Source organism: Stenella coeruleoalba (assembly GCF_951394435.1).
Source record: "Stenella coeruleoalba genome assembly, chromosome: 5".
NCBI classification, from domain to species: Eukaryota; Metazoa; Chordata; class Mammalia; order Artiodactyla; family Delphinidae; genus Stenella; species Stenella coeruleoalba.
Window position 1 is genome coordinate 96,872,977 of NC_137150.1, and position 14,278 is coordinate 96,887,254.

Here is a 14,278-nt window from a genome sequence, read left to right on the forward strand (position 1 = left end):
GGTGCTTAGCACCAGCCAAACTGAAGAAAACTTGTTTTTTCAAGCAGCAAAGCATCTAAGAAGAAATATCCAGAAGATATGGTGTCAGGCTGAACTTCAGGGCAGTGATGAATCAGAGAAACACGCCTGGTGACCAAATTTAAAACTATCTAATTCTCAGAGGAGAATAGACAGCCCAGGTTCAAAGCTTGGAGCTCATTTATGGACCCCCAGAGCATTAAGCTCATGCATGACCCCAGAGTAACCTCTCTGATCCAACCTCAAACTGCTGGTGGTGAAGTAGAGGTCTGAATCTTCAGCCTTGCTCACAGTCCTAACACGACATTGGTGACTTCAATCCCTGTAGACTCCTGTTGAATTTCAAAGGCTTCTGGTTCTAGACCCTGGCTTAACCCACCCCTCAGACCTGTCAGCAGATCTTGGCCTCCCTGGTTTGGCCCTTACTGCTCTCTAAGGCATTTGATTCCGAGTCATCCATTGGCCTCAGAGAATTAGCCCCACCTCGCCCTCCATTCATTGTCCCCTACTCCCAGCTCCAACCCTTGGGACGGATACATGATGCACTTGGCTGTTTACCTTACCATAATCCAATGAGGAAGCTGGAGTTATCAAACACAGGGAAAGTATTTCAAAAAAACAATAATAGACATCAAAGAGGAACTGCTATCTCAGAAGCCAAGGTAAATATCAACACAGACCATGGTTTGGCAGACTCCGGCTTGTTATGTACAAAATGTTACTCTGAAGGCCTCGACTATTTGACCTTTTAATGGTACAAAAATGTGTATGGAAATACACCTCTAGGACAGTCAAAGACAGTGTATTTCCATTTGAAACACAACTGCTTTACTTTTTTTTTTTTTTTTTTTTGCGGTACGCGGGCCTCTCACTGTTGTGGCCTCTCCCGCTGCGGAGAACAGGCTCCGGACGCGCAGGCTCAGTGGCCATGGCTCACGGTCCCAGCCGTTCCGCGGCATGTGGGACCTTCCCGGACCGGGGCAAGAACCCGTGTCCCCTGCATCGGCAGGCGGACTCTCAACCACTGCGCCACCAGGGAAGCCCGGGTATTGCTTTTTTATGATTTGTTAGGTACGTCTGGAGCAGTGCTCAGTGTAGGGTTAATTATTCCCCATTACTGAGGCCAGACCTTCCTGAATGTTCTGCCCAATACTTCGTGAACTATGAGTTTTCCAGTCTGGTTGGAGGGAATAAGCAATATTCCCGGACTTCTGTGAGTGCAGGGCACTGCTCTCCACCCCCTCCCTGTCCCCTCCCCCATCTTTGCACCCCTTCCCCCTTCCCCCTTCCCTCCAGCCTCCTGCAGTTGCCTCATTTGCTCTGATCAATCTTTGAGGGGCCTTTCTGCAGATCTCCAGTGCCCTCTCTCTGTGCAGCTCTCTTGGTTCTAGAGCTCTGTCCTGAGAACTCCAGCCACCTTGGTTTCCCTGGGCTCTTAGCATCACTTCCTCAACTCAGGGAGTACGAGTTCCACCTGCGGCTCAGCCTGGACCCTCTATCTGGCAGCCAGCTGGAGCAGTCCAAGCACTCACCTCTTTTTTTTTTTTTAACATCTTTATTGGAGTATAATTGCTTTACAATGGTGTGTTAGTTTCTGCTGTATAACAAAGTGCATCAGTTATACATATACATATGTCCCCATATCTCTTCCCTCTTGTGTCTCCCTCCCTCCCACATCCCACACCTCTAGGTGGTCACAAAGCACAGAGCTGATCTCCCTGTGCTATGCTGCTGCTTCCCACTAGCTATCGGTTCATTCTCAAGCCCTCACCTCTTTTGTTTGTGATTTCTTGGGGATCGTTGCCTTCCCACTGCCTGATGGCCAGCGTTTCAAAAACCGTATATTGTTTCATATATTTTATCTGATATTATTTCAGGTTATTTCAGGCAAAAGAATAAATCTGGCCCTGTTACTCTATCTTGGGCAAAAACAGAACTTCTTTAAAATTCAGTCAACTTAGCACTAAATACCAGTATTACACAGAAAAGATGCTATCAATACTTTAACCCGTGTTTTTCAAAATAAGGTCCTTGAGCCGCCTGCCTGAGAATCTCTTGGGATGCTTGATAAAATGAATATTCCTACTTCACATCCCCAGATCTACTGAATATAAAAATTTCTTGCCGCTAAAATCTGACAGTTGTTTTCATTACCAGGACAATTCATTAACAAAAGACAATAAAATTCCTCTTCTGAAAGTTGGGAAATCATTAGAATTGGCAATGGGTTAAAAAGGCATTGAAATGATAAAGCTTGAAATGATGTTCACACCAGCTTTTATAGCTTTCAGTTACAAAAGCATGCTCTGTATAAACCATGACTCTCCATGGCTACATGAGCAATTCTGGAGCTGCTTCCTACTCATTCATTGCAACAGTAGTGCTCCATTTGGAGACTGGAAAGCAATGGTGAGATGGGGAGAGAATCTTGACTGCCTCCACACAGAGGGCCTCTGGATGGCAAGTGTTCAGGGCCAAAGTCAAACCAACCAAGAAACTGTTTTGCCAGGATGTGTGCTTCCCCTCAGCTCACTGAATAAAGTCATGCTCCCCACCAATGAATTTTCATCAACAGTAACAACAATCACACTATCGATCTTTTATTCTCCAATCTCAAGAGCAATTGGAATGACCCCTGTACCATCCTGACCCATATCAGTCCCATTTTCTGAGGAAAGAAACAAACAGCCTAACACGCTTGTATAAGGTGTGAACAGAATATGGATATCATGAGGCTGAGTCTATCAGAGGAGCAGTAGGTTACATTACTCGAGCAGAGTTCCTCACAAATCTTCTCTGGGACTTGGTATTGGCCATCTCACTCATTTTGAAGCTAGTGGCAAAGTTCTCGCTCCTGGAGGAAGTGAGGGAAGCACCAGTGCAAGCTTGAGCTTGTAGACGAAAGAACAAAACAAAGCGTATCTCACATCTCAAATCATTATGTGTTCTCTACCTGAACCTACTTTTTTATCCAAAGTCTGACTACATTTCATTAGCATTGGGGGAAGAGTGGGCAAGGCGGAGATGGAGATGGGAGAATGTAGGCAGAGCCAGGTTACCTTTCAGCCCATGGTAAATATCTGGACTTTATGTTAAATGCAGTGGGAAGCCATTGCAGGGTTTAAGCAGGGGAATGATGGGGCCTTATGTGTATTTTTAAAGAATCATCCTGGTTGCTTTGTGGCACATCCTGGTTGTTTTACAGGGGGCAAGGGTGAAAGCAAGGAGAACCCTAGGACAATGCTAGTGAAGCCATAGTCTGTGGACCAACGCTAGTAAGCAAACTGTTCACCATCTGCAACAAGATAATCACAGAAACTGACAGTAAACGTTTAGAAACTTTAAAACATTTTAGAGTAATACGACATTGCTGCAACATCCAAATAGGAGTTTTTATATTTTTACAAAAATGTCAAGCTTCACTGGACCGAGGGAAAAAAAATAAAACCAAAACCAAACTGATCCTTTACCACAGACAGTTTAATACACTGTGGCAGTAATTCAGGCCAGGGGTGATGGATGCCGGAACTAGGCACAGAGGATACAAAGTGTTCACCCTCCCAGGATTACAAAGGATGGTAAGAGGAATCTGGCAGATCAGGACAAGGAATCTGGTGCATACAGAAAGACCTCTACCTCTGCTGACCAGCACTAGACTCGACTACTCACCAACCCTCTGAGAAGTTGCCATCAACAGCAGTTGCTTCACTCCTGAGTGTATTACACATGGCATAAATGTTAAGCGTTCAGACACTGAAATGAGGTTATCCTATGTTTAAGTCCTGATTTCATCACTGTGTGATCTTGGAAGAGTTACTTAACCTCTCTGGGCCTCAGTTACCTCATCTATAAAATGGGAATAATAAGAGCCTCTATCCCATAAGGTGTCCATGAAGATAAAATGAGAAGAACCCTGAGAAGAGGCTGACACCTCATAAATGGTCACTCAGCCATTAGTTGTTTGTGTATTTTTCTGGGAAGAAAGAGCTTTAAAGCATGGTGACAGTTACATAATCTCTATCCTCCGTGGAACACAATAAAGTTCACAAAACCCTATCACATACAGTACTTCATGACTCCTCTCTTAGAAGTAGGGAGAGACAGGCCTGATTTTCTGATGAGGAAAATGAGGCTTAGTGTCCATACAGAGGTTCCCAACTTGCCCCAGGAGGATGAGGTATTGATTCATCCCTCTTCTCCCCACAGTGGAAACAACCTGTCCGAAAAGTCACACAAGCAGCAAGAAAAAAACCAAGATCACCGTGCTCTTCCACAGTCTGTCTTCATGCCCTTAGTGCATACAAACCGAAGGCAGAGCAGGAGGAGGAAAAGCAACACCAGAGATGGAGAAGCTGGGGTTCAGTTCTCCTTCCTGCCAGCTTAAAGGTAAGGAGCATCTAGGTCTCTGACCCCAGTTCCCCCATTCTTCCTCAACACAACTTTCTCTCTCCCCCTTATTACTCTCTCTTCCTCGGACCTTTATCCCCAAGGTTCAGCTGTGACATGACTTTTGTGTGAGTATTTTTCATGATTTTTTTCTTCTTCACTAACATTTTTAATGTTATTGAATTTTCATTATTTATTAAACATACAGTGTCCCTAAAACTGTCCTAAATGTGCTCCTTACTACCATACCTCTCTCTATTTTGGCTTTTCCTCTCTTCCTTTAAGAGTTTTTGACAATCATTTGTCTGAATTATTCCTGGCTTACAGAGAGAGGAAGCAAGAATCAAATAATTGGAGAAAAACTCTCTGAGCTAAAGAAAGACTTGGGTCTTCAAATGGAAAGGACACATCAAGAGAAAACAGGATGTTAAAAAAATTTTTTTTAAGATCCATACCTAGACATATCAAAGTGAAATTCAGAACTTTATACTTTTTTAATTTAAAGTGTAAGGAAGTAATTTAATATAGGGCTACTTGGATATGAAGGATGCCATTTGAATTTTATGAGAGTAGTTATTAATCCCAATATTTTGATATTTTAATCTATTGTTTTGTCTGTAGAAGAATATTTTAGGAACTAATATATCTTTTTCTGAAGAAATAGTTACCCAAATTTCAAAAATCTCTTATATTTCACTTTGGTTTCTTTTTCTTCTATTAAATTTATGACAAATGAAATATAATACTTTTTACTGAAAATGTATTTGGTGGTAGACTCTAGGCCAGGGATAAACACAGTGTCTCTACACAAGAAACTGGGTCTATTTGGCCACCTAGTTGTTGACTCAAGTCAGAAAACAGAGTAAGTAGGATTTCAGGTCATTAGGAGGGAATTCAAATGCCTCCTAAACACCTAAGTTCCTACCAGGAAATGACACAGCCATGGGGGAATTCTGGCTCTGAAAAAAGTGAAGTTAATGGGAGCTCTACATAATTTGGTGAGAAAGAGTTCACCTTTCAGCTTAAAGAAGTGAGTTTTCATGGGAATGAGGCCACAAGGAACAGTGCAAGCAGTCTGATTTGAGAAGCTTAGCCCAATGCCACTCTTACTTTAAGTGGCTTGGTCTTCTATAGAAAAAGAACATTCTTTCATTTGAGCTTCACCTACTGTTCTCCATGACAAGATATGCCACAAAAATCTATACATCTCAGGTGACAGGTTGAGATTTGTATATTATACATGTATATGCTTATGTATGTGTGGAGCTAAAAAAAAAACAAAAAACAAGGGCAGAACAATGAATACAATATGGTCTCATTTATATTTTAAAATTATATTTACGTTTAGATCTATACCTGTGAGTGGATTCTTGGAGAAGGTCTAGAAGGATACAGGCCAAACTACTAACAAAGGTACCTCGGGGACAGTAGTGGGATGGGAAGAAAGCAGGTAAGAAAAGGGGAAAACATTAGTTTTGACTCTATACACTGTTTCAATTTTTTCAGTTCATATAGATTACTTTTTTAATTCTAAAGCCAAAAGAAATTAGAAGGGTTAGGAAAAAAGAAAGAAAAAAAGAAAGAAGGAAAGAAAGAAAGAAAAAGAAAGAAAGAAAGGAAGGAAGGAAGAGAGAGAGAGAGGGAGGGAGGAAGGAAGAAAGGGAGGAAGGTGGAAAGAGAGGAAGGAAAGCTATCAGCAATCAATGCCCTTTAACCATAGGAAAAATCTTTCTTTCTTGTAGAGAGTAAAAGTTATCAGAAGTAGAAATTTTGAGTAATTCTATGAGGAAAAAATTAGCACTTTAGACATAGCTTTAAAAATAAGTCAAGAATGAATCAATATTTTAATACTATGTCTATATGTATTCTAATGGTGTTTATATAGAGAAGAGCATTATAATGATTAATAAGTGAATTGCTTAGATATCCACATACAAAACAATAAAGTCGGACCCTTACCTCCATCATATACAAAAATTAATTCAAAATGTATCAAAGACCCAAACATCAGAACTAAAACTATAAATCTCTTAGAAGAAAACACAGAAGAAAATCTTCATGACACTTGATTTGGCAATGATTCTCGGATATGACACCAAAAGCACAGGCAACAAAAGAAAAAATATATTAATCGGACTACATCAAACGACGATACCAACAGAGTGAAAAGGCATCCCAGGGAATGGGAGAAAATATCTGCAAATCATATGCCCAATAAATAGATAACATCAAGAATATATAAAGAACACCTACAACTCAATAAGAAAACAAAACCTGACTTAAAAATGAGCAAAGAACTTAAATAGACCTTTCTCCAAAGAAGATATACAAATGGTCAATAAGCACAGGAAAGGGTGCTCAACATCACTAATCAGAAACACAAATCAAAGACACAATAAGATATCACTTCATATCCATGAGGATGGCTGTTATTAAAAATAAAAACAAACAAACAAAAAAACCCAGAACAACAAGTGTTAGCAAGGATGTAGAGAAATCAGAATCCTTATGCATTGTTGATAAGAATATAAAATGGTGCAGGGCTTCCCTGGTGGCGCAGTGGTTAAGAATCCGCCTGCCAATGCAGGGGACACGGATTCGAGCCCTGGTCCAGGAAGATCCCACATGCCGCGGAGCAACTAAGCAGTGCGCCACAACTACTGAGCCTGCGCTATAGAGCCTGTGAGCCACAACTACTGAAGCCCGCGTACCTAGAGCCCGTGCTCCGCAACAAGAGAAGCCACGACAATGAGAAGCCCACACATCACAACGAAGAGTAGCTCCCACTAGCCGCAACTAGAGAAAGCCCACGCACAGCAACAAAGACCCAACGCAGCCAAAAATAAATAAAATTTATTTTAAAAAATAAATAAAATTTATTTTAAAAAAATAAAATGGTGCAGCTACTGTGGAAAACAGTATGGCAGGTCCTCAAAAAATAAAAAATTGAATTACTTTATGATCCAGAAGTAATTCCACTTCTGGGTTTATACCCAAAATAATTGAAAGCAGGAACCCCAATAGATATTTCTACACCAATGTTCATAGCAGCATTATTCACAACAGGCAAAAGATGTAGTATTAGTCAGGGTTCTCCAGAGAAATATAACCAATAGGATATAGATATATAGGTAAATATATATGAAGAAAGAGAGAGAGAGATTTATCTCAGGAATTGGCTCACATGACTGTGGAGGCTGGTAAATCCAAAAGCTTCAGGATAAGCTAACAAACTGGAAACCCAGGGAAGAGTTGCTGCTGCAGTTCAAGTCTTAAGGCAGTCTACTGGCAGAATTCCCTCTTCAAGGGAGACCAGTCTTGTTCTGTGAAGGCCTTCAAATGACTGGATGAGACCCACCTACATTATGGAAGCTAATCTGCTTTACTCAAAGTCTACTAATCTAAATGTTAATTTCATCTAAAAATACCTTTACAAAAATATCTAGAATAATGTTTGACCAAATTTCTGGATACTGTGGCCTAGACAAATTGACACAAAACGTTAAGTTCACAGACGGAAATAACCCAAATGCCCATCAACGTTTTGTTTGGGATAAACAAAATGTGGTATATACATACAATGGAAAATTATTCAGCCTTAAAAAGCAATGAAATTATGACACTTACTACAATATGGATGAACCTTGAAGACGTTATGCTAAGTGAAACAAGCCAGTCATAAAAGGACAAATACTGTATAATTCCACTTATAAGAGGTAACTAGAGTAGTCAAATTCATAAACACAGAATACAGAACGGTTGTTCCCAGAGGGTGGGGGGAGGGGAGGGGAAGGTAACAGAGAGTTATTGTTTAATGAATACAGAGTTTCAGTTTGATGAAAAAGTTCTGGAGGGACTTCCCTGGTGGCACAGTGGTTAAGAATCCGCCTGCCAATGCAGGGGACATGGGTTCGAGCCCTGGTCCGGGAAGATCCCACATGCTGCGGAGCAACTAAGCCCGTACACCACAGCTACTGAGCCTGCGCTCTACAGCCCGCATGCCACAACTACTGAAGCCCACGTGTCTAGAGCCCGTGCTCCGCAACAAGAAAAGCTACCACAATGAGAAGCCCGCACACCGCAACGAAGAGTAGCCCCTGCTCGCCGCAACTAGGGAAAGCCCCCGCACAGCAACGAAGACCCAAGGCAGCCAAACTAATTAATTTATTTATTTATTTATTAAAAGTTCTGGTTGCACCATAATGTGAATGTACTTGATGTCACTGAACTATACACTTAGAAATGGTTATAATGCCAAATTTTATGTTATGTTTATTTTACCACAGTAAAAAAAAAATGAATTGCTTACATGTATAGGCTTTACTATGACGCAGACACCATGCTAAATGCCTTATATTGATTTTCTCATTTAATGCCTTTGATATTCCCATTTTATAAATAATAAAGCCTAGAGAAAGTGACTCGCTCAAGGCACACTAGTAAGAAGCAGATCTAGGGTTGAAACCCTTCATCTGACTCAAAAATCCATGTGCTCGGTCAGTGTGCTATACTGAAAAGAGTGACTACATTAAGGTAATGAGACAGAAAGCAAATTAAACTGTTTTTCAAGTAATATTTTAAAGTTAATTAAACATATTAAAAATTTTAAGAATGAATTCCCCCAAAAATATCGAATCCAGACTGGGTATGACTAATAATAAGACACCTAAAATAGTCCTACGTTAACCTTCACCATGAGACATTCCTATCCCCAAACCACAGCATCTCCAGAAATAAGACAAGAAACCAGGCTGCCCAAGAAATAGGAATAGAAAGTGTACCTGGCATCTGCCCATTCTTCCACAAGCCTTGGAACATTTCATAGTTTCTCTATTTTTTTTAAATAAAACTACTGTAGTTCCATTTATATTTTTAAATTATATTTACGTTTAGATCTATACCTGTGAGTAGATTCTTGGAGAAGGACTGGAAGGATACAGACCAAACTATTAGCAAAGATTACCTCTCGAGAAAGTAGTAAAATGGAAAGAAGGCAGGTAAATAAAGGAGAAACCATTACTTTTGACACATACACTCTGTTCCAGTTTCTCAAAGGATACAGTCATTCAACTGACATTACTGAATGTCTACCATAAGTCCAGGGTCTATGGTGGTTCTGTTCAATCAAGATGAAAAGACAGAATGATTATCTGTAATGAGCTCCATCTAATAAACAAGTAACACATCTCCTGTCTGCATGTGCAATGCATCCCATAGACAAGATTCATGTTGGTATTATAGTCCCTGCAGGGAATTTTTACCAACCCCACTCCTCCAAATGGTCCCTCCCCCTCCAGTGATTCTCCCTCCATGGACTTCTTGACTACCACCGCCACAAACAAGAAGAGCAGCCCTGCTGTATTACACCCAAGGCAGCATAGACTAGTGGTGAAGGCTTGGGCTCTGGAGTTACACCGTCTGGGTCTGCGTCTGTCATTTGTACAGTGTGACCTTGGGCAAGTTTCTTAATCCGCCCGTGCCTCTGTCACCTCAGCTAATAGGTACCAACCCTCACAGGATTACTGAGAGGCTATATGAGTTAAGGCAGGTAAAGTACTCAGAACAATGTCTGTCATATATTAAGTGTTCAGAAAATCCATTACTCATAGATGGATCAAATAGCCTTCTAGAAGCAACAGACTGTCCCAGGGAAAAGAAATAAAAGATCATCCAATGGAAGAGGGATCTTAGAGATCATTTTACAGATGATGGCACAGAGAGGGCCATAATGGCTCAATGTCTTGCCCAAGGACATGCAGGTGGTCCACGGCAGCATCAGGACCAGACTCAGGTTCTCTCTGACACAGCACAGTGCTCACGAGGAAGAGAAAGCAGAGCTCTCCAAACTGACTTGTCACTTAGGTGCATACTACAGGTCTCATCTACTTTAATACTTGTGCATCCTAAAGTTATAAGTATTAGCATGTGAATGCTCGATTCTCTGAGCAGCATGAAAAAGGGCTTTTTGGCACACACACTGTGTGTGTAGGGGTTGGAGAGGGGTGCAGGTGCAACAATCACATCCATGTCAAAGACTTTAGGGCATGACCTGTTTCTGAAATGTAGCCTCGGTAATAGTCCAGGATGCCAGACCACTTCAGTAGAGCTCCAAGACAGCCACTCACTCACAGAGTGAGTCCAAAAAGTGGAGCTGAGACTCACTGGTCAGTCCTGCAAGGCCCTGAGGTGGGGGTCACTGAAGCAGTGGAGCAGATCAGGAAGTGTATGCTGGGCAAGGGGGAGAAACTGAGAGATGGATCATTCCAGAAATACCTCCAACTATGTAACTGCTGCAAGTTCAGCTTGTGACCCCCTACCAATCTTACTTCCCAAGCCTCTCCTTCCCCACAGAGAGGCTCTCCATGCCACCCTCTCCTACCCCTCCCACTTTTCCAAACTTTCCACCTACTAAGCTCTCACAGATTATCCCACATCACAACCCAACATCCCCCCAGGAGAAATTCACACTTTTCAGCCTCAGTGCATTTTTGCCCATGCTTTCCCTTCCTCCTGGAGTGCCTGCCACCTTCTGTTCTATGATCCCTTTCCCCTCAACCAAAGCCATTTGGCAAAATCCTTTTCCAGAAATGCCAACCCTTTCTTGAAACCATCCTCTTTCCCAGAGGGAAAGATCCTCTTTCCCAGAGCCCTCTAGGTCTTTCTAAGGCACTTGATAAATTCCACCTCACTCCCCTCTCCAAACTCTCTCTCCTTTACAGCCATATACAATGCCCAATTAACAAGGGGTCTGCACTCAGTAAACACTAGTTGCTAGTGTAGAAGTCAAAATGCTGGCTGGGAAAACAAGTGCAGCACGGGAAGCCGAAAAGGACGGCAATGAAGAGTGTGCACAACAGCAAAGACTAACTCTGTGCCAGAACCAAGGGTTTAACGCGTGTTAACTCATCTAGTTTTCAAGACAATCCCATGAGATAGGTGCTATTATCGCCACGTACAAAGGAGGGAACTGAGGTATGATGGACTGAGTAACCTACCCAAGGTCAAACGGCAGGGTTTTAAATTGAACCAGGCCAGCTGGCTCTTGATACTAATTCTCTGCAACACTGTTCCTTCTAACCCTACATCCCTGAAAACCACTTCACCTCTTCCACTCACAGTGTGCAGTGCCTTTCTGAATCAAAAACACACTTTGCAACTTGCAATTATGGCACCTACTGCTTTCTAAGTCAAAAATTAAAGATCAATTCTGGCCACAGCTGCCACAAGAGTAAATAACATATGATAAAGTCTCAAATCTAAAACATTGCTTAAACAGAGACAATTAGAGATGTTTGGGATGGAATGGGCCTCTGGCCATTCACCTAGCTCAGTATTTGCCATCATTTCCATTTTAAAGTCCTGAAATATATACCAGAATTATGTGCAAGCACAAACATCTAACAGCACTCTGAATATTACTCTGATAGAATTATGGGGGTAATAATATAATTATAAGCTTACTGATGCACACAGTGGTCTATCACGTTTAGTATGGTTTTTTAACAATCATCAAGGAATTTGGGCCTACCACTAAGGACAGGAGAATATAGAAAAGACACTGAGCTACATTCACATGTAAGTGAAACAGTAATTACCTATATAATTCAGGATTTAAATAATTTAATATTAAATATTCCATTAAAGGAAGCAAAAGTTTTGTTAATTCTGAAAGCCAGATAACTTTTCAATCTTCTGACGAAACGGTGGGGGGGGACTTCCGTGGTAGTGCAGTGGTTAAGACCCCATGCTCCCAATGCAGGGGGCCTGGGTTCGATGCCTGCTCAGGGAACTAGATCCCACATGCATGCCATAACTAAGAGTTCGCATGCTGCAACTAAGGAGCCAGCCTCCTGAAACGAAGACCCAGCGCAACCAAATAAATAAATAAATACTTTAAGAAAAACAGGGAGGGGGGATGGATAAAAATTCCGGCTTTACAAATGTATACCTGTTCTCACAGAAAGAAAATAGAAAAATAAATGTATCAATAGATTCAACTTTGAAGTCAGGAGAGGCTTTTTACAGGATAACAGTTAAATTTCTGTTCCCAGAAAATTTTTAAATAGCATACAGATAACCCCAAAATTAAATTTAATTAAATTACATTAAAATGTTAGCAAAGCAGAAGAAAAGGAAACGAGGTTCTGTGCAGTTTGTGGCAGCAAGCGATATTTTTCTCTCCCTGATGAAAAGGCTTAGTGAGAACAGCAAAAAGACGCAGGGTAGAGATCACAGCGGGAGAAATAAGATATCCAGCACGTACCCAAAACTTACCCAACTCGGTCTTACTCAACGCTATTTTTCCCACTTTGCCAGTTTTAAATCAGACAGCGGCTGGGCTTTTGCTGTTGCTGTTTCTGTCCTTTTGATCCCAGAGCCCCATGAAAGTTAAACTGTGTGTTGGATGGGATCTGGCCCCGTCTCGCATTAGGGCGAAAAAAGTTTTAAACTTGGATTCCTGGTTGCTTCTTTGGAAAAGTGAATAAATAAGTGGCTCAAAGGAGAGGACGTGGGGGACGTGCTCAGCTAACGTCGGGCCCGCGAAGGGGCCGCACAGTTCCTCAGCGCAGCTGTCCAGATGTGCCTCATCTGGTTCCCCGGCGGGGCACGAGCCTCGGCGGCCACGGCTAGCAGAAGCTCCAGCTCATTGGTCTCCGGGGCTCCTCGCTTGCCGCCTATTGGCCGGCCGGCCCGCCCGCCACTCCCTCGGTCCTTGGGCCCGCCCCCCGCCCGCCGGGCCAGCTCGCTCCATCCTCACGAGGAACCTGGAAGTGCAGCCCGGGCGCTGATGTGGCACTCGGCGGCCGCTGCGGGCGTGGGAGGGGCCCGGCCGGAGAGAGGTCCTCCTCACCCAGGGCTTGCCCCTGTCCTGGCCCCTGTTATACCGATCCTTTCCGGCAGTTAGGCTGGTTTGTTTAAACAGGATGATTTCAATCTGTTCATGGGCTGAAATTAATGCGCGCCCCGCGCTGGCTTAAATCCCCAGCATTTCCGAGTTAAAGGGACTGGGGCTCAGGGATGCCCACGCCCCCAAAGGGCCTTCAGGCCATGTCTCAGAACTTCAGTCTCCCCTCTTTATCCAGGGAGCGAATAATGAAATTCAAGAGCCTGTTTCATGGGGACAGTATTCTTTTGTTGGAAGAAAAAACTTAATGAACCCTTCACCGAAGTCCTCATTAACTAGAAAAGTCGTTCTTTCTGCAGAGAAGCCCAGGGCTGATTAGAGGAGTGACTTGGAAGACTTGGTTTGTTTGGAATTTTTGTTGGGTGGTGGCTGTAGGAAAACAAGAAATGTTGCTTTGTTCTGTGAGAATGTAGACCAAACGATGCTTTGATCCTGGGGAAACCTTTGAAAGATTGATTAGTTGGGAGAGTGTCTGCAAATCAATCACCATTTTAATTTGAGGGTGTTGACAGAAATGTGAGCTCATTGAAACATTAAGACTGCAACAGCTACCTTCATTGAGTCACACACCATGAACTAGGCCAGCCCCTATACTTACAACCACCTTATGCAGTACATATTAAAATTATCTCCACTTTCAGATGAGGCTACCAAGACACAGAGCAGCCTCTCCCAGCATGCCACTGAGGTTTCCAATATTTGTTCGCAACATGGGTACATAAACGTACCTGCCCTTTGCCAGGAATAGGTGAGTCAGAATTTATTGTGAGTGCCTCTACCTTCTGATGTCCAAAGCTTTCACTTCATAGATAATGTCCTCTTGGTCGGTCTATTTGTTATCTATTGCTATGTAACAGATTACCACAAATGTAGTAGCTTGAAACACCACACATTTACTATTGCAGTTTCTAAGGGTCGGAAGTCCAGGCATGGCTTAACTGGATCCTCTGCTCAGGGTCTCACAAGGCT

The 14,278-nt window shown here is 42.4% G+C and overlaps 1 protein-coding gene across 1 annotated transcript in view; it reads right to left on the reverse strand.

Annotated features, from left to right (window-relative positions):
* TMEM45A (transmembrane protein 45A) overlaps window positions 1-13,270 on the reverse strand; it is a 110,181-nt gene extending 96,911 nt beyond the window's left edge. Inside the window, exon 1 of the mRNA XM_079921229.1 lies at window positions 12,679-13,270. The gene's annotated coding sequence lies outside the window, so the exon portion shown is untranslated. The remainder of the gene's footprint in view (window positions 1-12,678) is intronic.
* Between the last annotated feature and the right edge of the window lie 1,008 nt (window positions 13,271-14,278).